Genomic DNA, 22,679 nt, shown 5'->3' with positions numbered 1-22,679 from the left:
CACATTAAGAGGCCCCGTCTCCAACACACAACTGCTTGAAGGCATTTAGGAGGCAGTAACTGTTCAACAAGCTGGGTGACACCTAGCAGAAGGCAGACTCGGCTGTAAGGAACTGGTAAATCAGAACCTGATTCAGATGAAATAAATGGACTCTCACCTCGCAGAAGATGTAGGACTTCTTCTGCTGTCAGGACCTGAAACTATTAGGAGAGGAGTCATCAAAAAAGAGAGACCCTCAAAAAGGAAAAGAAAAAAATAACTGTTTCCTATCCTATGGATTTTAAATTTCTTAACTGAAGTTGGTCTAATAATTATTGCCTTAGATCAGCTCAAGCAGATTTTATTTCAAGATCACATTCAAGAAAATGAAATCCACTTCAAACCATGCAATAGGCATGGGACAAAATGTCTTATGCAAAACAACTAGCTAGCCAAGCAATCACGGAGTTAGTGCCGACAGCAGAGACAATAGCTCATTCTTCCAGAAACCACTTCAGATCCAGGGCACTTTGGGGGGATGTGGTTTCTAGGGGAGCAGGAGATGAGAAGGTTACATGTCCACAGCAGTTCTAGACAGTCATTTCAGTCCCAGTGGCATCCAGGAAATAAGGGGCAGTTAAAAGAGTTTCTTAGGGGTACAGTTCTCAGAAGGACCATTGTACAATTGGACCTTTTCAAATGAAATCAACAGTGGGATCCTTCTTCTGGTAGCTACTGAGGTGTTCCCCAGAGTAGCCTGAGAAATCGTGTCTCTTACGCTGGCTAGTCAGCCCTTCTGCTTTTCCTTCCCAAACAGACACGGAGAATAAGTCTTACAGAGAGCCTCACTGGTTACATTCAGGCCCCCAAATTAGTATAATCATTCATATTAATTTAGCTCAGTATTTCTATTCTGGGGGCACCAAAGGGCTTAGTGATGACAGTTTCTTTTTCCTATCACCATTTTAAAACAGCTGAGATTTGTGGGTTTTTTTTTTCTTTTCTTGAACTCATTCCTCTCCACACCGAACCTTTCCACTAACTCCCACAAATAAAAGACAAACATTAATCTAATAAAAATAATTGTTTGAGAAGTTATGACTTGGTAAACGCACCAGAGTGATCACAGCTGATGATAAGTTTAGCCTGAGGAGAATGAAGAGATTCTTGGATTACATTTAAGGCTAATGACTTCTTTTTCGTAGTTTTTGGACAATGGAAAACATTTCATGTGTTAGATACATCTGCTACATGAGCAATCTAATTACAAATAATATATTTAGGTTAGATGATACTGCAGTTGTTTCTGTTTTTATTGTTTTCTTTTTCTTTCGTTTTTGTTTTTTAAGAAGCTGGTTAAAATTCAAATCTCAACTCTGAGTCTGCTGTTGACAGACAATGCAATATTGAACAAAGCCATCGGTCCCTTAATGCCCCTATTCATCTTTAATGGAGTAAAAAATGTTGATGGCCAAACGCCTGCCCTACCCTTCCCCCATAAATAGACCTTCCATAAGGACTGCTGGTGAAAAGTGCCACGAAGCATTTTGAGAAGTACATGTAATTATCCTCCTGTGTGTTTCCAGCCAATGTCCTCAACTGCAAGTAAAATGCTCTAACATTGACATGTAGTAGGGGCCATCTTAACTGTTAGCTCATTTGAACACTAGCCACTAACTAACCAGTCCATCTTGAAGATGAGTATAAAACATGTTTCCTCCTACACTCTTGTTTCAGCAATAACTTTCCTCACTAAGTATACTGTGACTACAAGGAAAACTACAATTTTTGCTTGCCTAATGTAAATTGCTACTTGCCTTGAGGAAAAGTAGAATGCCATTTGTCGGGCTTTTCCCAGCTATCACACAATGTAGCAAATGGCATGCAGCTGGGCTTCTCTGGCTTCAGCTAATACTGCTATGATAATATTTCACACGAACCTGTGACGTGAATCCCATGCACCTACTTAAATCCCATAACTGCATATCCAGAGTTGAGGAAACTCATTCTACCGTGATACTGCTCTTTCCCTCAGCCCCCGAGCCCAGCCATCGCCAGATCCAATTGAATTTGCCTCCTACGTACTTTTCATGTGCATCCACCTCAGCCTCTCCACTGTTACCATCTTAGCCCACGAGCTTCCTTCTCACGGGAATACAGCAAGAGCCTCTTAGCCGATCTCCCGCAGCCTCTCCAGGCCCCCTCCCGGCCATTCTCTAAACCGTAGCCAAAGGGATCTTTCAAAACACACATCTGATTACATTCATTTCACTCAACTTCCCCAAAAAACAAAAGTTTCATAAATGTTATAAATGTCAAGTCGTAACAACACATATTTATAGCATGTGAGGTTTCCTCAAGGAGGCTCAGCTTGCTAATATGACCAGCACCTCCTACCAAGGTTATTTAGAGAGGCCGAAACACAGTGCCTTTGTATTTGGCTCAAGACAATTCCCAGCTCTTTCTGGTCTGCCTTGTGAAGAGTTTTATAGTAAAACTCAGTGTTCCTTGAAAGAGCAGCAATGGGTCAGAGGCTCTGATGCCTGTTTCTGTTCATTCCTTTAGTATAATGAGAATAAAATGTTTAAAAAGCAGGATACCTGAATGTGAATGCTAAACAGGAACTAAAAACAACTTCTCAAAAGAGTTCCAGATACTTATTGGGGCCCTATCATTAGTCTCTACCATTAGCTCAACTTTGTTACCACTTAAGAGCTCAGTTTAAAAACATTTCTGTAAGTACCTGAACTTCCAGACTGGGGCTGACACTCTTCCTGGTAGGAGCAAAGGAACTACAGGGGGAAATGTTTCAACAGGTTTCAGTCTAGATTTGCAGCAACAGTTTTGGGTTCAGGAAGTTGTTCTTGGAGGTTGCATTAACATCTACATTTGTGTGACACTAAAATGAAATTTTAAGTTAGATATCTGATAGGTCTAAAAAACTCAAGGAATTTAAGGAGATGAACTAATGCCAACATCAAGAGTTATTTTGTTTTTATTACCTTTCAAAAGATTTAAAATAGAAAAATAGCAAAAATTATGCACAAAGTGTTCAGACAACCCCCCCCAGGCCCTGTGAAAATGTGGAAAAGGTCAGAAATATTATTCATTTAAACAGTGAGAATGGAGGAAAGAGAGTTAAATTTAGATTAAGGAAAAGATTCTGAAAGAACACCTGAATACAGCAAAATTTTGCTAAAAATTGTGTTCATTATTCTGAATGAACACGAACAACAAAGTTTTGCTATTTGTTCTGTACTTTCTAAGAAAGCCAAACAAATGAACCTTTGAAGGTGGGGGAAATATTAATACATGTGAAGAAACATACAGGACGCTTGGGAAAAAGGTTAAATTTCACAGTGCAAAACCCTCAAAATTATAGAAAGTATACTTGGCATATTTGTTTTAGAAAACTAGTTCCAGCATTGCTAAAAAAGAGTGTAACTTGGCATGGCCATGTGAGGGAACAATTTGGCAATACCTAAATAAAGTTGATAATGCATATATCTTATGGCCCAGCAATTTCATTCCTAGGAAATTACCCCAGTGAAACTCTGATTCATGTGCGTAAGGAGACAAGTTCAAGGGCACTCACTGCAGCACTACTTGCAACAGCAAACAATTAGATGTAACAGAAATATCCGTTATCAAATAAGTAAACAGTGACTTATCTATTCAATAAAATAGTGTAAAACACAATTAATGAACTAGACCTATTTGTATTATATCTTGTTGATATAAATATCAAAATATAATTTTTATTGAGAAAATCAAGTTCTAGATTGTTGATTATGATGCCATTTGTTAAAATTTCAAAATATACAAAATAACATTCTAAATAGTATATTTTATAGTAGCATATATTGTAATATATATATATAGAGAGAGAGAGAGAAAGTGCAAAATTTTGAAGACACACTAGAAGGATTTCTGACAATTTCCTCAGAGTGGCAGCCTTTGAAAACAAGGGAATGGAAAGAAAACAAAGGAACTTATATTTTATCTGAAATGCTTCATTTCTTTAAAAAAACATTCTCACACAAACATGTCAAAGTGCTAATACTCATTCACTTTTTCTGGGCCCTGTATGTGGGTACCTGTGTATTATACTTTGCGCTTTTCTGATTTTTTCCCCCCCCCAAAAAAATGTAAGAAAAATAAATGAAAAGAAAATCCAGCCCCTCCACCCCGCCTTTTTTGTGATGCAGTTTTGCATGCATTGGTTAAACAGAGAAGCTCTGTTACACAAGGTTAAAATCTATATCTGTGTTATCTTCCTGGGAAAATATGTGCAATAGGTATCACTACATTATCAGCCTCTGATTCTGTGATTGTTGTTGCTGCTATTTTCAAACTATTGCTTTCGGTCTGTACTTTCTCTTTTATCAGTGGGAGTAGCAGGATAAGCAAGGGGGAGAGCTAATTCTCACCTTGTAAAGGGGATTTTAACCATTCTCAATCCAGTTGTATTTATTGGGACACCATACATATGGTTGAAATAATACCACACAAATTCTCGTTCACTGCAAACCGTGCATGGAACTCACTAAAAACCACCAGAAGAAAGGAGTTTTATTGTGATCTTGGATTTGGGGAAGCACCACTCTCTTCCATGATCTTATTTCCCTTGAACAAAATCTACTTTAAATGAGAACAGCAGGAGTAAAATAGTGTTGTGTGTTACAACAACTGGTCGTCGGTGGCTTGTCCCCGGCTTTGTCATTTATGAAGGCCGCCAGTCAATATTAGCAATAATAATCCTAGAAACAATGCAAGCCAGTGACTGATTTAAACCCATTCTAACATAATAGCAAGAAAACCAAATTCTGGATGATAAGAATTTGTGTGTATTGGTCATTCTGCGCAAAGGGTTTCTCCAAAGCAAGATCTGCAAACTAGTGGATCTCAGGCTAAATTCAGGCAATAGAAAAACTTTGTTTTTCCCTCACAGTGTATTAATTTTTTTTTAAATTCCAGAATATTACAGGGGTACAAGCGTTTTGGTTACATACATTGCTTTTGTACCGTACGTGAGTCAAAGTTGTAAGTGCGCCCTTCACCCAGATAGTGTGCATTGTGCCTGTGAGGTGTGAATTTACCATTTTACCTGATTTAGATTTCTAAATTCTCCTGAAAAATCAAAAGATGAGTACCCAATCTTTGGCAATAATCCACTGAAGCTGAGAAAAGGTGGCCCCCTTTAGGCTGGGCAGGTGCTTTTCCAGTTCCCTAGTCCCCACCACCCCCTATTGTCTTACGTGCTACTGACTTCACCAACTGACTTCCCCGCTTGGCCTCGCTAAGCATTTACATCTGTAACCCTAGCTGCAAAGGAATTACTGCAACCACTGAAAATCAGTCTGTTACGGCTGGGGACACTTTCAAAGAAAACTATTTGAAGTAACAGCTTAGAAACACTGCAAACATTCATCACTCCTGTGCTGCCCAGAAGACATCATCTGACCCAAGATCCAGGCTCTCTGTTCTGTAGTTTTCCAGTGAAGGGGAGTGCAGGGTTCTTTTTTTTTTTTTTTTTTTTCATTTTTACCATCACAGGCTTTCAAAGATCTTTCTTAGCAAAGGACACCTTTTAATACAAGGAAGTCTTAAATACAATTCCACTAAAAAAACAGATGACAGTCTTTGCCCTAGTTAAAGACGGAGGGGTTGGTGGAAGTCCCTCACCAGCACAACTGCTCTTTGAGACAGTTCCCGGGACATATCTAGGGACCCGCAGTGAACTGGGGGACCCTGTGTGAAAACCACAGCAGAGCATGTCCTCCAGCAGATAAGGCCCCCGTGAATATTTCAGTCATCAATTCTTCTACTAGAACGCTGAGTGCCGTGGCTAAATTTAGAGCCCAGGAATATCAGATTTGGAAGGGACCTCAGAGACCATCTGTTGCAACCCGGTTAGTTTACACATAAGGAAATTGGGGTCTCCAAAAGAGAGTGACTTCAGCAAAGTGAGACTACCAGTCCCTGACAGCATCAGGCCTTGTCTCCAGGCCTTCTCCCGTGCTCTCCACCTCTCTGCCTCTCGGCCTGGGAATGTGCTGAGGCCTCCCTCTCCCAGTTTAGTGCTGTGAATGCCCTGAAGACAGCCAATGACCTTAAACAAAAGGAACTTGAATTACAACTCACACCGGAATCTGTTCCTCCCAGAACGTGGGTCCCTAAATTTTGGCATGGTGATAGGGTAGGGAGATCCAAAGGTTTCATGTAAAAAGGATTGGCCAATTCACAGGGAGTGGGGAGGCATTTCAGACTCCCTCTCCTATGTTCCCAGTCTTGGCATACCCCTGTGCCAAGGCTCCAGACACCGGCATTTGGTTGTGTGTTGAAGTGCCAGCCTCCTTCGGTTTTTGCCAAGCAGCTGAGGTGAAGGAGCATATTTTATGCCCAAACATCTAACACAGGGCCCAGAACGGAGGAGGAACTCAATACTTGCTGAAGTGAACTGAAGTGAATTCTCACAATAATTCTATAGGTTCTTAAAGATCTTGGACTTTACTCAAAGCTTAGAAGAAATTACCATTAAATGCAATTAAACTTTGATTCTAAGTACTAACAACTAGGGTTTAAAGGAAAAAATTACAGCCTCCTTGAAGCCGACCTCTTTCAATTCTATGAAATCAAAGGTGAATTTCACCTGATGATTAAAAATGTAATAAACAATTACTACAGAAAAGGGCCAGGTCATTGAAGTTTTCTAGTTTAGACCTGTGAACTCAGCCCTATTTAAAATCCTTGCACAGCTCATGGAGGATCCAAGGAAGAAGAGATAAAAAAAAAAACAAAAACGGTTTCTCAGAGCTCCTCTACCTATTTTCCACACACTGCCTTTATGCAGCTCCATGGTTCTATAAAATTCAGAAAATTGGGGTTCAATAGTCAAGTATATTAGTAATTTGAGAAACACAACTGAAAAACCAACTGTGTGCCCAGGTGAGATTCCTCTGTGTGTCAGGAGGTACAAGCATAATATTTTGTAGTCCATGGACAGCTCTACAACCATTTACTTAAAAGAACAATTCTTGCTGGGCACAATGGATCATGCCTGTAATTCCAGCACTTTGGGAGGCTGAGGTGGGAGGATCCCTTGAGGTCAGGAGTTTGAGACCAGCCTAGGCAACATAGTGAGACACCCATCTCTACAAAAAATAAAAAGTTAGCCAGGCATGGTGGTGTACATCTGTAATCCCAACTACTTGGGAGGCTAAGGCAGGAGGATTGCTTGAGCCCAGGAGTTCAAGGCTGCAGTAAACGTAAGATGTAGAGGCGTATGATGATGCCACTACACTACAGCCTGGGCAACAGAGCACGACACTGTGTCTTTAAAAACAAAAAAGTGTGAAAAGTGTAATTATTTGAGGAGAACTTCTTAAGTATTATCAGTGAAAACACACAATATAAGCCACTACAATTATGGGATACCATAGGGGTAGAGTGCACAAGGTCAGTTTCAATGTGCGTGGGTTACAACTGTAGCTCTGCCATGAGTGGTGAGTGGCAATGTGGCTTTGGGAAGATATTTAACCTCTTGAGGAAGACACCTTCTTTAAAAAAAAAAAAATGGTGCTAATGATAGTCCCTACCTCAAAGGGCTGATTTGAGAATCAAATAAGCAAGTACAGGTAAAGGACTTAAAATAGTGCTAGGCACCAGTAAGAGCTCAAAGAACATTAGCTATCCTTAGTAGATGAGAAATGTCGGCCCAGCCATGATCCACCAGCCTGCTCCTGGACACTGGCCACAATACAATATGTATAGTGTATACAAATAAATCATTGCTAAGGCTACTAGACCATAAGCTCATGGAGGGCAGGCATACATTTTAATCCTTTTTAAAATTTCACTCATAGGCACTTTACACAAGGCTTTGTACACACCAGGAAATAAACTTTTGTTGAAAGAGAAAGAGGGAGAGAAAAGAAAGAAAAAGACTTGGGAAGACATCAAGGGGGTATAACAGTAAAACAGTCGTTTATACTTTTACCTCCCACATGAATCTTTTTTAAAAAACAAAATATAACAAACAAACAACACCATATAAATGTAACTACTGTCCAGAAAACACTAAGGAATTTCCTACAATTTCCAGTTCGTACATTTAATCAGTTTACAGTTTAATGCAGTGTCCCTTTGTCATCCAAAAAGCACAGGCAGCTGCCACGCCTTAAGAACATCTCTGGAGCACGCTGGAAACTGACAGCATTTATCACACGTGTTTGAGTTAGTTGTGGCTCAGGACCCCAGTCGTCCTCTCGCTGAACATCACCTGCCATGCGGGATTGCCTGACCTCCAACGTCACTGACGTTTTTGGCCAAAGGAAGCCCCAGTGAGGTGCCTCCTTTCCACATGAACACGCCACGTGCTCAGATGAAGGGCAGGGCCTTCTAACCGCTTTGTTTTTAAAGTTTCAAATCAAGCTAAATCAAGACTTGAGGAGAGAGATCACAAAGCAAAACTTTCAAAAGGAGCGAAAGCATCTGCCTCCACCTGAACACAAAGAGAGAACAGCTGTTCACAAGCGTGTCATACACACAGATGTGGCGCTTGAGTTTATAAAATGCTTTCACAGGCTTGTCTGAGTCTTATAACTGCCCCTGTGGGAGGCGGGGAATATTGCTGTTTTACAGATAAGAACCCACGGGCTGAGAGAGGTGAGGTGACTTGCCTGCAGGTACTGCCATACATTGGGTAAATGTAAAATCCTCCGGAATCATAGGCTACCATGTTACTGCTTTTTTTCATCACATTCCATTTGTCCTATCAGGGAGAAACAGAGCTCTTGCTTTAAAAGCATCCGAAATTCTCCAAATGAGAGTCATAAAAATGTTCATAATGACTAATAATGTCATTTATCAAACAAATTCCTATTTTCAGAGCAAATGTCAATTTGGTGTGAATTACTTAATCTGTTAATAAAATTTACACAACCAGCAACCACGCAATGGATAAAGGCACAAATCTCCCGTTCTAGGTAAAGCCTCTCTCCGCGCACTGGCAATGGGCCATAATGACCAGGAACATCATAAAACAGGCAATGCCTAAGACTATGGATGCAGATGCTTATTTTATAATAAAAGCTTTCTCATTAAAGCAAACAGTGGCAGCGTGCCCATATGATTTGTGTTCAGTTTTTCAATTTTTTCACAAATATACGATACTATAGGTTTTTTCATTTTGATAATTTATTCCTCCTCCTTTAGAATTAACTTATTCTGGTTTTGCTTCTAGTAACAAAATCCTGTCTCCTCACTCTGGTTTGGAATATTTTGGAATGTCCGGAATGTGAAGATTCTAAAACAAGGCTTCAAGGGTCAAGTAATAAATGCCCCATAAAATAAATGAGTAATGGTTATATACACCGTTGCTGTATTTTCAGTAATGCTGATATAAAGCTATATACTGTACTTAGTCAATTCACATTCATCAAGTTCCAGAAATATTAGAAAATCATTAGAGGTTTATGTTGAGTCTGCAGATAATACTAACATATAAGTCAAGACTGAAATATGGTAATCAGAAAAACAGTTGAAAAGTGTCAATAAACTGTAAAACACCCGTAGTGGCGTCTGCAGAGCCTTCATCAGAACTGGCCATGTGAAGAAATGGAAATGGGTATTTTGGTCACACTGTGGGTCAGCTGCTGCTAAGAGTCAGGTTAGCAGAGGAGAGCTGGTGACTCTGAGGATTACGACACGATTCAGGAGCTCCTGGGAACTGCTGAGCAGGGGGTGAACCCCACTTATCTCTGAGGATGGACTGGCCGTCTGTACGAAGCCTGCCATCCATCAATCTGGAGTCTTCCTCAGACATCCTCCGTCTGTTGATCAGAGGAAGACTTTGGGGAATTAGGCTTCCCCTATCAGGATTTTGTCTGTGATCTGAACAAGCCACTGAACCTTTAACTTTTCACTTGGCAAAAGCATATATGCTGGAAAAGTCCTGACAGTTCATTCATTTTGCTCCATCCTGGAGCCAGCTGATGTCTGACTGGTGAGACCCGCCCTCTTTGATGTTGTACTCTTTTGAGAGTGCCCTGCTGTGAAAAAATTTTATCCATCCAAATTAAAGAGAAATAGTTCTGCATCCAGCTGTTAGCTGTGACATGTTTGCCATTTTTCAGGGCACTGGCTTGGTGCCATCCACAGGCACTGCTGCAAACCTATCTTTTTCTCTCTCCTCCGTTGCAGCCATACTATCCACAGTGCACAACTGTCTCCAGTGTCCACACAACATCAACACTAAAAAGGAAAAAAATGGTAGACTGACATTGCTAAGAATAACCTTGGAAATATTCGCATGCAGCAATTTCTTTTTCATTTCTATTCTTTTCTTTCTCTTTCTTTAGTATCAGTGTTAATGCATATCACAAACTTAAAATTCTTTGTCACAATCTACCCATTTAAAAATTGCTTAAATCCAGTTTTTTTTAAAACCCAGTTTAAATTAAAGCAACCAAGTCCTAGCCTCTACTAAATACACTTACAAATGAAATGAATTTCGCTCCTGTGAAAACTTGGTTCACCCGTACTGTGCCCACATTACAAAAACGGACATTTGATCATTCTTTCTGTGCAGAGAACTCTGTGTGATTGAAGAAAAACTCTTAAGAAAGCTTGAGTAAACATTTAACTCTAAATAATCAAGAAAATCTGTACCTTATATTTATTAAATGCCGTTGGGGGCTTGTAAAGATCGCTGCCATGCATTGTGTGTACCGGAAACAAAAGGCAGCTTTCATTGTTACCACGTTTTTCTCCATATACTGAGATGAATGAGCGAAACACCACAGTTTCCAGCTCCCCTCCCATTCTGGCCTTTCTCGCGCTTCTCTCGTTTTCACTTTTGCTGAGATGGAAGCAATGATCTCAGCCCCGGCATCAGAGAATGCTGCTTGCAGCTGATCTCAGACTATGACGAGCAAACGTGAATAGCTGCTCACCATCCTTTCTCGACTAAGTGAAAGGTAGATTTTGAAAAAATAAACAACAAAAACATTCTATATGTGAGAAAGTATCAGTTTTATAAAGTAAACCACAGAGAAATTTTAATTTGCATCCTCCTCCTCTTGGAAAAACAAAGCCTTCGTTATCTACCAAACAGAAAAGGGGACCATTATTTTCTTAAAATAATCCTAGAAATAATAGCGGTGTGAACTGATGGGATTTGTATGTCACCTATAATGGTATGCCACACAGTTCTGCACTTGAGAACTGGGAAATAACACGCTCAAGTTAATGCACACGTGGTGACGCACTTAAAATCGTCATATGGCCTGTGCAACACATCTTCGGGAGAACTATTTAACTCTTTGTTGTAGTGGAAACTTTTGGTTTATATAATCTAGCGGGTGCAATACCGAATAGACCTTGGTGGAAACTGTCACTGATTTTATACCTCAGCACAGTAGCTACTGAAGAATATGATTTCCAAGAGGCAGCTTAAACCAAAGCCTAGGTGCAAACTCCTATTGTTAGCCAGCAATCATATTAAATACTTACATTGTACTAAGTGGGAAATGTCTGTAAAAGGAACGTCCTTTAAAAATCAGAGACACTACTTCCATGTATGTGTAGACACTCACACATCATGCCCTAGAGCTCACCCGCTGTTTTTAGTAAGAACTTTCTAAGGACACGGAATGTTTGTCCCAATGAAGTAATGGTTTCCTATGGTTTTACTTCGATTCGGAGCCGTCTACAGCTTTATTTCTTTGCTGAAATGTGTCACTCTTTAAATTATTATGTTTTTCTAAGTCTACGACATTCTTTGCCTAACCACACCAATGAAGTGTGATTGTCAGGCATGCTTTATTAAGGGGCAAATGACCATCTGCTGAGGATGGAAAACGTATTTGCAGATCTTAAATAATTTAGAGGACATTCCTTATGTCAAGTCAGGACAGTGCTGAACATGCACTCAATTCCCAATGTCTACCATCCTGCCCTGGATCGTAAGACAGTGGCAGAGAGGAAGCCAACCCTCCGATTCAGGGCACTCAAGAAAGAGTTCGAGAGCCCCCACTGGCCAAGATCAAACACCTTTGCTTGCCATAGGTCTCCTCCACATCAAGATCCAGGAGATGAGGCACCAAGGATAGAAGGTGATGACAGCAAGAATGAGTCTCAAATTTAGACTTTTGACCTCCTAGACAGCATTCTTTCAACAAACATTTAGCGAGCAGCCACTATGTGCCAGCCACAGTGCGTGGTGTAGGGCATTAAAAACATAAGTGTCTTTGGCCAGGCGAGGTGGGTCACGCCTGTAATCCTAGCACTCTGGGAGGCTGAGGTGGGAGGATTGCTTGAGCTCAGGAGTTCAAGACCAGCCTGAGCAAGAGTGAGACTCCATCTCTACTAAAAACAGAAAATTAGCTGGGCATCATGGTGCATACATACAGTCACAGCTACTGGGGAAGCTGAGACAGGACGATCGCTTGAGCCCAGGAGTTCGAGGTTGCTGTGAGCTAGGCTGATGCCACAGCACTCTACTCAGAGCAAAAGAGTGAGACTCTGTCTCCAAAAACAAACAAACAAACAAACATAAGACCCAGTCCCTGCTCTCAAGTAATTTACAATGTAATAGTGAGAGAGACACAAAACAAATCATTAGATATTTATTCTGGCACCAAAATATATAGATTTTCCCATCCAATCTTTGAACATTTGTTGTCTAGAATGGAATTCTTAAGGTATGGAAAGGGTAATCCCTTACAACTTTCAGAAAGGACATCAGGACTTAAGAAGAGAGAGTCAAAGCCAATTATTTAAAACAATTCTGGACTTTCAAAGTAGCATTAAACCAACAGTCGATTAAAATCTGTCAGACTATAACCTCAATGAGGACAAGGATAAAATTGGCCTTGTTCGCCATGGTGTCCGTAGTTTTTAACATAGTGCTTAGAACACCATAGCGCCTGGTGTTCGGTAAACGTCTGTCCGTTGGTTGGTTGCTTGGATGGATGGGCGGATGAATGGATGGACAGTCAGGTGGATATGGATGAAAGGGTAGGATGTCTCTAGGTACCCAAGTACTAGGGGCTGGACCATGTCTCCCCACTCTCTGGGAGGGCCAAAACAGCTACAGCAGAGTTGAATATCCAACTGGAGAATTTTATGGAGTGCAATGTTATTTTTAAAAGTGTGCCTTGCCTCCCTGACTAAAATTAACACTTCCTTAAAAAATACCCAGCAATATCTGCAGAGCGGGCAGCTGGATAAGACTTCAGTCAGTGGACAGGCCAGTGGCTCCCCAGAGCCTAGCATGGACCTGCCTCTCTCCAAACGTCCCATGCTGAGATCACTGTTACCACCCCCAGCCTTTCCTTTCCGTGACTCTTTCTCAACACTCCGTCATGCTTCGTCATGCTTCGTCACGTTCCAGTGCCTCCCTTCTGGGCCCAGGGCTCTCCTAAGGGTCCTGGCAGCTGCGACTTACACCTGGTTGTGCAGGTGGCTCAAGGGGCTACTCCTGAAGAGAACACTGCATGTTGAGCTTTGTCCTTAAGTGAAGCTTCAAAGGGGACAATGACCTTTTAAAGGAATTTGAAAGACCATAGTAAGGGCTGAGGTTATCTGTCATCGGGGAGGACAAATGACCATTCCCGGGACCCTTCCTATCTCACAGATGGCTGTTCTGGTCCTTACAAAGACGCAGGGGAAGGCCACGCACTGTGCCGCTGCAACCCCGGGACAGGAGCACAGGCTCCCCGTCAGGGCGGCAGCTCCCGGAGAAGGGAAGGGATTCAGGTGACAGGGGCAACCCCACGTTGTCCTCAGAAACGCTGTCTGCACTTCCTCTCCAGGGGACCAGTAGGGCCATTCAGCCCCCCTTTCACCAAGAGCCTCGAATTTAGACCTTTGAAGTCATTTCCAACTGAGGTTACACATACGAGCCCAGAGGCCGGCTGACAGGGTGAGAGGAGGCGGCCTTCACAGCTCTGCACTTGGGTCCTGGGACAGGACCACACTCCCTGCAGCAAACCACAAATTAACATTTTATAAATCCTGCAATTAATTGATGAATAGCACAAGTCTATGTTTCTGGTATTAAAAGCATTAAGTTGTTAAAGGTAAACACTTAAAGTACACCACTGTTTTTGTAACCCTCTTTTGGCATTTTTTCATTTTTCAATGTATCAAGAGTCTCAAGAAATGGAAGTGGCCCAGGCCTCTAAACAGCCCTGGTCGGGGCTTGTTAATAAAGCTCCTTTACACAGTTGGGCCAGAGGCCTGGCAAGGGTGCCGCCGGCACCGGGACGCCACGGTTTCCCACAGAGAGACAGCCCTGTGTCTCTGGATAGGTGTTCGAGTCCACACGGTGTGATTCCCCGGAAATCTGACCAAGAGATCCAGTAAACCTGAATGTCTGGGACACAAGGTTTACCAACGCTTTGGTTAGCAGAAGTTATGACTAACGTCAACACCCAAAGAAAAGCAGCCATCTAATTACTGGATTGTTATGACCTGTACACTTCCTAATTTTTAGATGAAACTTGAGATTGCCTTCTTTCCACAGGAAACGTCTGTGGGGTGAAAGGAAAGAATGAAAAGGAATCTCTTACATTGGGGTCCATAGAGAGGTTTCAAGCAAGACTACAAATACCTTGAAACTTCAACAAAACAGTGTATGGTATATGAGTAATCTTCTGGGAAGAAGGTTCATAGTTTTTATTAGATTCTCAAAGGGTGTGTGTATACACACACACATGTTAAAAACTACTGCCAAAGCCCACACTTTCAGATAAAAGGAGAGTACCGAATGGAGAAATAGAAATGAGAACATCTGTGGATGAGTTAGAATTCTTGGGGTGTTTTATGTACTTTCGAGGAGGTTCTCTTCAAAGACTGACAGGTTTCTTTGGTCTCTGAAGTACTCGATCGCACTCATTTCCTCCTTTCCTGGGCTGCAGACCCTGGGCTTCCTGTGTTCCTTTCACTGCACTTTCGCTTTGTATTTCATTGCAATTGTGTTTTGATGTACTGGTTTTACCTAAATCTCTGACCGCATTTATAGGACCACTAAAAAAGTAAACTGGCACAGAGTCCTCTGGTTGGTTGATTTCATAAGACAGATATTTTTAGGTTAGAAATCATGTGAATGGGCCAGATTACACTGGGCAGCTCTGTGTTTTAGCTCTGTGAACGTTTAGTGCAGCTTATTGCTGGATTTAGTGAGTCAATGGTTATTAAAACACCAAAGCAGTCCCTTTCAGCTTTGATAAATCCTCTGATGCCACCATTTTTCCTATTAAAAAGAAAACATAAAAATCACATTAAATTAGCCCACCCAATAGAATCATTTGCCTGTAAAGTTTTTATAAATTAAGACATTGTTTATTTTCCTCTGGCCTATGCTCTCATATTTTCTAGTTAATTAGTTGGTAGATGAACTACAAACTAGGAATCCTGGGTTCTAATTCTCACTCTGGCAGTACTAACTTTGTGACCTAGTAAATCACTTAACCTGACTCTTCATATCCTCCAGTGTGAAGCACAGACACTAAATCTGGTATCTCTGGGTTCTTCCAGCCAACATCTATGATCCCACGAATTGATGACTACGTAAATGTGTCTTAAATATAAGTACTTGCCTGCCGGCACCTAGAAGGATAAAAGCCATAATGTAACCATTTCAAGTATATTTAAAAAATATTTCAATACCCAATAAGGGGGAGGTAGGATAACATAACCCTAAGTCACATAATCTTTTATTAGGCCTATGCAAATTCAATCATAATTTATGCCTTCCAAGCTGTAGAGTATAACTAGCTCATGAATAAACTGTTAAAAAGTTATATTTCCTTAAAATTCCATACAACTGAAAGTGAATTCAATTATATAAATGTATAATCTATACACTTAGATTTAAATGGAAAGGAGGCATGGTAGTAGAGTGAATCAGATAGCCTGGGCCTGACTCTTAGATTCAGTAAAACATGTAACTCATTTAGAAGATGAGGAAGATCTTAATATCAACTTCAAAGGGTTCTGTGAGGATGAGATAAGAGAATCCATATACGTGCCTGACACATAGTAAGTGCTCAGTAAACAGCACCACTGTCATTATTTTTTACTGGTGGGTTTCAATTTTCCTTTCCAAAACAAATTTCCTTCTGCTTCAATATTTCGGAAAAACTAAGTATCAAAGAAAATGTCAGAGAATTTTGGACCCTCAAGTATTGTGTGTTAAGTGGAATTGGGCACAGCAGGAATCAGCCCTCAGCTGTGTGATTTTAGACAAGTTACTTAGTTTCTCCACACTCATTTTCTCATGTATAAAAACAGAGTATCAGCAACTCTACAGGGTGTGTAAGGATTAAGATAAATATGGCATATTAAGTGCTGAGAACAGTGCCTGCTATACAACTACAAAAGGGAATTCCTAGAAAAATAAAAATTACTTTTTCTTTTTTTTTTTTTTGGAGGGGGTTTTCCGGTAAGGACTGGAAAACCTGCTAGACAAATTCTAAAAGAACTGTAACACTAAAAAAAATTAGTTTTTCTATAATTCAGTGACTCCCATTACTGTATAGACTAAAAGTTCCTTTCACAAGTCATAACAAATTCTGAAAAACTTTAATACAATCATTTTAATTGTACAATGAATTAAAAATATAAATAGCAAAGTATCAAATAATGTTTCATTAATTGAGGCATATTCAAACTTGAAAATCCTTTTTCAAATTTCTAAATCATCTCAAATTTTTCTCGTTGGATCATGCCATATTTTTTAAGTTAAAATAATATTTTAAAGAGGGAAAATAATTTTACTCCCATATCCTCAATCAGAATTTGATGTATTCATTTACAGAACAATTTTGAACATGAGATAGAATTACTCAAAACTGGGTTTATAAACCAAGAAATCATAATCATGATAAACTGCCCAAGGTTTATATTTTCTAAGTTTAGTTTCTACAATCACCCTTGTAACAGTGACGAGGATTGACCCTTAAAAATAATTGACTTCATTAAAAAAAAAAATTTAACTTAGAATCTGAGGTTCATTTTAAAAGGGGGACATGTCTGATGAAAGAATAGGCTAATAAACAACTTTAAAAACAATAATATCTATAATTATAATTTATTTAAGAATTAACAACTTGCCTCTTCTTTATCAGCAAGCCATTTACAAACCTAAGTCTCAGCAAGAGTAAATATGTAAAACAATTCCATGCACCAGAGAGAAGGCTGAATACAAAGATTCTGTCTTATTCATGAAACATATTTCTCAGAACTCTGCTTTGTAATAATTTCATCAGGAAGTAAAAATATATAGCCTTACCAAGATATGTGCCATTTTTTTATCAGGTAATATTTTTTTCTATAAGCCATCTTTGCATTTCTTTTGCCATAAATTAAATACATGTCAATTTTTAAATGGTATAATTAAAACCCAGCAAATATCTTTTTTTCTCCTTGAAATTGAATAATTTTGTCCTGCTGAGAAGCTGCATAAATCTTTGCTAGTTTGTACATTTTTACTTTCAAAGATGTAATGTAACCATCAGAACTGTTACATCATGTAAATAAATTTCAAAGATGGTATTAATATAAAAACTATATCACATAACCCTAAAAATTTAATATATCTGCCATGGCAATAACCAGATCATTTTTCCAAACAAATATATATTCCATCATGTCATTTTGAACTTTTTCTGACCTTTTTTTTTTTTTTTTGAAGAAAGAAAACTACAATTGAGACCAAATGTTTTGTGAAAGAAAATACAGGCAAGCTGATTTGGCCAAGTACAGTTAATTTCAGATTAAAGATGTTATTATATATTAGAACCTAACCCATTTTTTCATAAGCTGGAGTAATTGTGATATAATCACGATATCACTTAGGAAGTCTATGAGCTTGCGATAGTGCTTAGAGTGTGTTTTTTGAATGGTTTGATATAAACTATGACTACCAATTACACAATTTCTTTTTTTAAACAAATCAAATGCAAGGTTTACTGCAGTTTGAATAAGGGCTACAACTATGTCAGCATCTTTTCACAAATTATAAAAACATTTATATCAAATGGAGACCGTTCCTGCAGCATCCTTTGTGCCACCCATCCTTGCCCCTTCCAGGGCATCCGTCCACATCACCCAGCCCATCTCTCATGCTCCTCTCTCTTATTTAGTTCAACCTCATCTTGGTTCCAGAGTCTCTGGCTTCTTTCAATTCAACTCTGCACCTGTAATAAACCCAAAGTCCCCAAGTCCCCACATTTTAAGCACTGGTTGGATCAGTCAAAGGAATCTAAACAGTAGATGCAGTGACTCTATAGAAATAAAGTCACGAGGGGCCAGCACAACCTGTACACTGTGAGTGAAGCCTGTGTGCCTGAGGACTGGGTCAGCATACAACAGTAAAGAAATGATTCTCTAAAGACCCTTTCAAGAATGGCAAAATCCTACGAACCACACCATCCACATCCTCCGCTCTCTGGAGCTCACCATGCTGAACTACACACAAACACACACATACATACACACACATATATTAAAAACATGGATGCAAAACCTAACTTTCCCTGAATATCATCTGTAAATTATACCTGTGCCTCTTCTGAATGTTCCCATGAGGAGATCAGTTCATAGACTACCTCATAAAGGACATAATTCCTACTATGGGATTTACTGAGAGATTCTGTACTATATTTAATACTTTAAAGCTCATTTCAGCCAAGTGAACACATTAACTGCCATTAGAGTTGTATTTAACTCACTCTAGTTTGGACCCTGGGGCCACGGGAAGCATATATAATGTCTTGTTGACGTTCTTATTATTACAATTAACGTCGACAATTTAATTCTAAAAACATGGATTAAATGAATGGAAGTCAATAAATTTTGTTTTTCTATTTTTGTTTACCTTTAAATTACACTTGAGGTTTTTATTCTATTTTCATAATAAAACACTGTGGCCCCAAGGAAAAGTTTCTGGTTTTTCTGTGTGGCAGCCAATGTGTTAAACCTCTAGTTTGAGGGATAATAAACTTCTCCTCTTTCTTATTTGCCAAAGAACTGTGAATTTAATAATAAAATTTTCATTCATTTAAAAAATGACCTAGTGCACTTTAAATGGGGGCGGGGGGGAAGCGCAGCTTAACCAGGGTTAGGACGGGCCAGGCGGCTGCTCTCCACCAGACCAGCTGACATCCCCAGTAGCTTCTTTCCATGCTTCAAAAACAAACAGCAAAGAGCACAAACTGAAACAAAACCAAACGCTTGTCATCTTAATAACTCAGATATTGAATGTTCTATGATTATGTCTGCTTTGCTTTAAAAAAATGTGGCATATAAAAATTCAAATTTACAAAAGAGATAAAGGAATAATTTTGCTTGACAAAAAACTTTTCCTTAGAACATCCAACTTCTCCAGAGCCCTAAAGTATGACTCAAATAAAAAAAAAATTCAGAGCATAATATTTCAAAAATATAGCTGCTGCATCAAATAGGGTTTACCTGTGTATACACACAGATAAAGAGAAGAGATGACATAGGAACTTAACAATCTTTGCTGAAAGCAAATGGGTAAATGCTCATATGCATGTGATAAGATAACCTGCTATCAGAACCATTCCTGACATTTTGGTTTTCATATCTGCCTTTTCCTTCTAAAGTACGTTTGACACTTTCCTCAGCTTGGTGCAATTGCCAACAGCTTCTGCTCCTCTTTGCACTTAGGATTCCAGAACAGTATGTCATATGGTTAACCAATATTCACTCATGAGCTTATTTTTTTTAAGTTATTAGAATAAGAAACTCCACAGGCGTAAGAAGTTACCTATCTTTGGGCACAAAATCATGAATGAAAAAAGAATCTTGCCCCAAAGAAAATCATGTGGGCTGTCACATAATCCTGGCCTCTGTCCATATCTGAAAGGGAGGGGGGTGAACCTGGAGTAGGCAGGGTTTCCCACACCTCAGCACCAGCATTCGTGGTTTGTGCTATATCTTTACACTGCCTGTACCATTACGCACTTAGCACTTAATACTCTTCTGAAATGACTTTAAATCAATGTGTTCATAGTACTTAGACTCACCTTAAGCAATACTATTTGTAAAGTAGTGGATGTGATGTACAAGATATATCAAAAACATTTTTCTGTATATTATCTAAAATTACTTTGACTACCACAACATGCCACATGCTGGAAAATGCTGGCTTAAAAAGCAAGAACACTGCACTGGCTTCCGTGGCCAGCTCTGCCCTAGCTACGTGTGCCATAGGGTGAGTCGTTTTAAGCTCTGGGGATCTCCTGGTTTGCTCATCCATAAGTAAAATGCCAGGATAACCTCAAAAGTTTCTAAATCCTAAAATTTGATGATCCCGAGACTCCGAGAGTGATTTGTACAGTCACCTTGCACAGTAAATCAAAGCAGAATCACACACAGGCCTTGGGATTCTTAACTCCCAATTTAATGCTTTAATTTCATCTTCCACATCCTAACGTGCACACAAATGTGCGCGGAATTTGGAAATACTGGGAAATGACAGCAAGCACGTATCTAGTGCTTATCTTGTGTCAGGGACAGTTCCAAGAATGCAACATACATTATTTCACTTCATCTTCACAACCATCTGATAACCTATTTCACAGATAGGAAACTGAGGCACGAAGAGGAGCAGTACTTTGTACAAGATTATGGGGTTAGGAAGAGATGTAGCTGGGAGTTGAAGGCCTGGGAACTTGGCTACAGTGCGGGCTTTTGCCACCAAACAACACTACAAATTTGGGGTGCCTCTCAGCCGCTGAGGGCCCATGCAGGCATTGCTAGCAGGACTTTAGAATGAGGACAGCAGTGGGAGAGACAGAGAGAAAAAACACCAAAAATAATATGGGAAGTAAATGACAGTTGGAAAATGATATGGAAACAGAGAAGAAATACACTGCAACATGTATTCTTTTGTCTAAATTCAGCATAAATAAAATCAGCAACATAAAACCTTTTTCTAGCACAAAGAGCAAATAATAAAAATCTGAATAACATTACATCTCCAGCCCTTTATGCCCAAAAAAGGATGATTAAAATCAAAAAGAAAAATTATGGTCAAACGGCTCTCCAAAATAAAGTCAAATGTGCTAAAATATATATGAAATCTCTTAAATTTACTGGCTACTTAAAAACAACTTCTAATTGGGTATTTTTTCTTTTTATATTTTCATTCTTTCTACAAAAGAAAAGGAAATAATAACAATGAGAACACTTGAACTGGCCTCTTGGGTATTCACTTTGTAAAGCAGTCTATTGGGTGAATAATGTCGTGTATCTCACTGCGGTTCTCAGCCACCATGAACCCTGTAAACACATGAAAACGGCCAGAGCAGAAATCAAATAGAAGTGATGTGGGTCACCATGGAACATGCTGAAGAATACATTCAAAGTTAGAGTCACGATCATAGTCTTAAAACTCATAAATGGAATGATTTCTAAAAGGAGATAAAGGTCTAATTTCAGAGTTGGATGGGGCTGAAAATATAACCTTATAATTGAAATCGTCCTCGAAACTCTCACGAGAAATCTGGTCACTCTCACTTCAAAGAGGCCTCTGCAAAAACCAACAGAACAGTGAGAGTTGGCCTAGGAAGAAAGTTTCATTTCTCCTGTAAGATCTTAGACCATCTGCAAATATAATTTTAATACTTTAATTTCCTTTACTTTAGTGAGAGTGAAAAAGTAATAAAATTTTTTCTTAAATATCCCAAGGCAGTGTGACAGTTAACAAAACAAACTAATGAAACTTTAAAGTAATTATGTTGAACTCTGCTGTCCAAGTGGATTGGTCTGGTTATTTTAATATTTGTGTATCATGGATAAATATGTGGGGGTGAGGGGTAAGTGTGTATGAATAGATTCTCAGGAATTTAGAAATTCATCCAAAATTCAGCAGTTTGAGATGACTTAATGAGTTTGATAATAGGATACAGAAACTTTAATTCTTAAATCATTTGTTTTGTTTCAAAGCAGTCAGGGTTGATTAATCAGCTTTAGTAATAGTTGAGTGGCTGAGATATAGTTCCTGGGGTTCTGGTAGGGAGTTGTGGGGGAGGTCGTGCTGCATTACCAACTTCCTATCTACAGCAACCATTAATGGACACACTCTCAAGTTTTATTAAATCCACAGGTTTTTAATACCAAGCTGAGCTTAGCCCTCGGACATGTGTACAGAGTGGAGCCACCTCGGTAGAGAAATTTCTGCATTCATTCTTGTAGCCAGTGATGCCTTTCTGTTTTATTTTATTTTGTTTTATTTTTGTTTTGGGGAACAGCTTTAGTTATTTCGGAGCAGTGAATTTCACAAGTCTTACGCAGCCTTAAAGGTGTTCCACTACCACTTTTGTCTGAGTTGCTGATTTCTAAACATCTCTCTGATAGGACGAGTAAAATGTTTTAAATGCACATAGGTAAAGGTAGCTTTGTTCATATGACCACACTTCGCACTTGTGTAGGACTTTATTGTTTTCAAAATATTTTCATATATTTTACCTCGTTATGGTTTCCAGCCTGTGTAAACCATCTAATAATTACTAACTCTGGGATGATCATGATCTTTTAAATCAAGACAATCAGAGATCATTTGTTTTCAACAAAAGTTTTAATCGCTTAAGGAGTGTGGGATCAGTGAGTTGTTCTATTTTTTTGTTTTTTTCCAAAGAATACCTCTGCTCCTTTTAAGCATT

The 22,679-nt window shown here is 39.4% G+C and overlaps 1 protein-coding gene and 1 non-coding gene across 2 annotated transcripts in view; both read right to left on the bottom strand.

The window, feature by feature from the left end:
* The window catches only part of PRDM6 (PR/SET domain 6), a 96,323-nt gene that overhangs the window by 31,402 nt on the left and 42,242 nt on the right, over positions 1 to 22,679 (bottom strand). The window lies entirely within an intron of this gene.
* LOC138398512 (U7 small nuclear RNA) lies at positions 16,418 to 16,479 on the bottom strand. Its single transcript, XR_011235993.1, has one exon. It is a non-coding gene; the product is annotated as a U7 small nuclear RNA (small nuclear RNA).

Source organism: Eulemur rufifrons, chromosome 17, assembly GCF_041146395.1.
Source record: "Eulemur rufifrons isolate Redbay chromosome 17, OSU_ERuf_1, whole genome shotgun sequence".
Classification (NCBI taxonomy): domain Eukaryota; kingdom Metazoa; phylum Chordata; class Mammalia; order Primates; family Lemuridae; genus Eulemur; species Eulemur rufifrons.
This window is presented reverse-complemented; position numbering and strand designations above follow the sequence as displayed.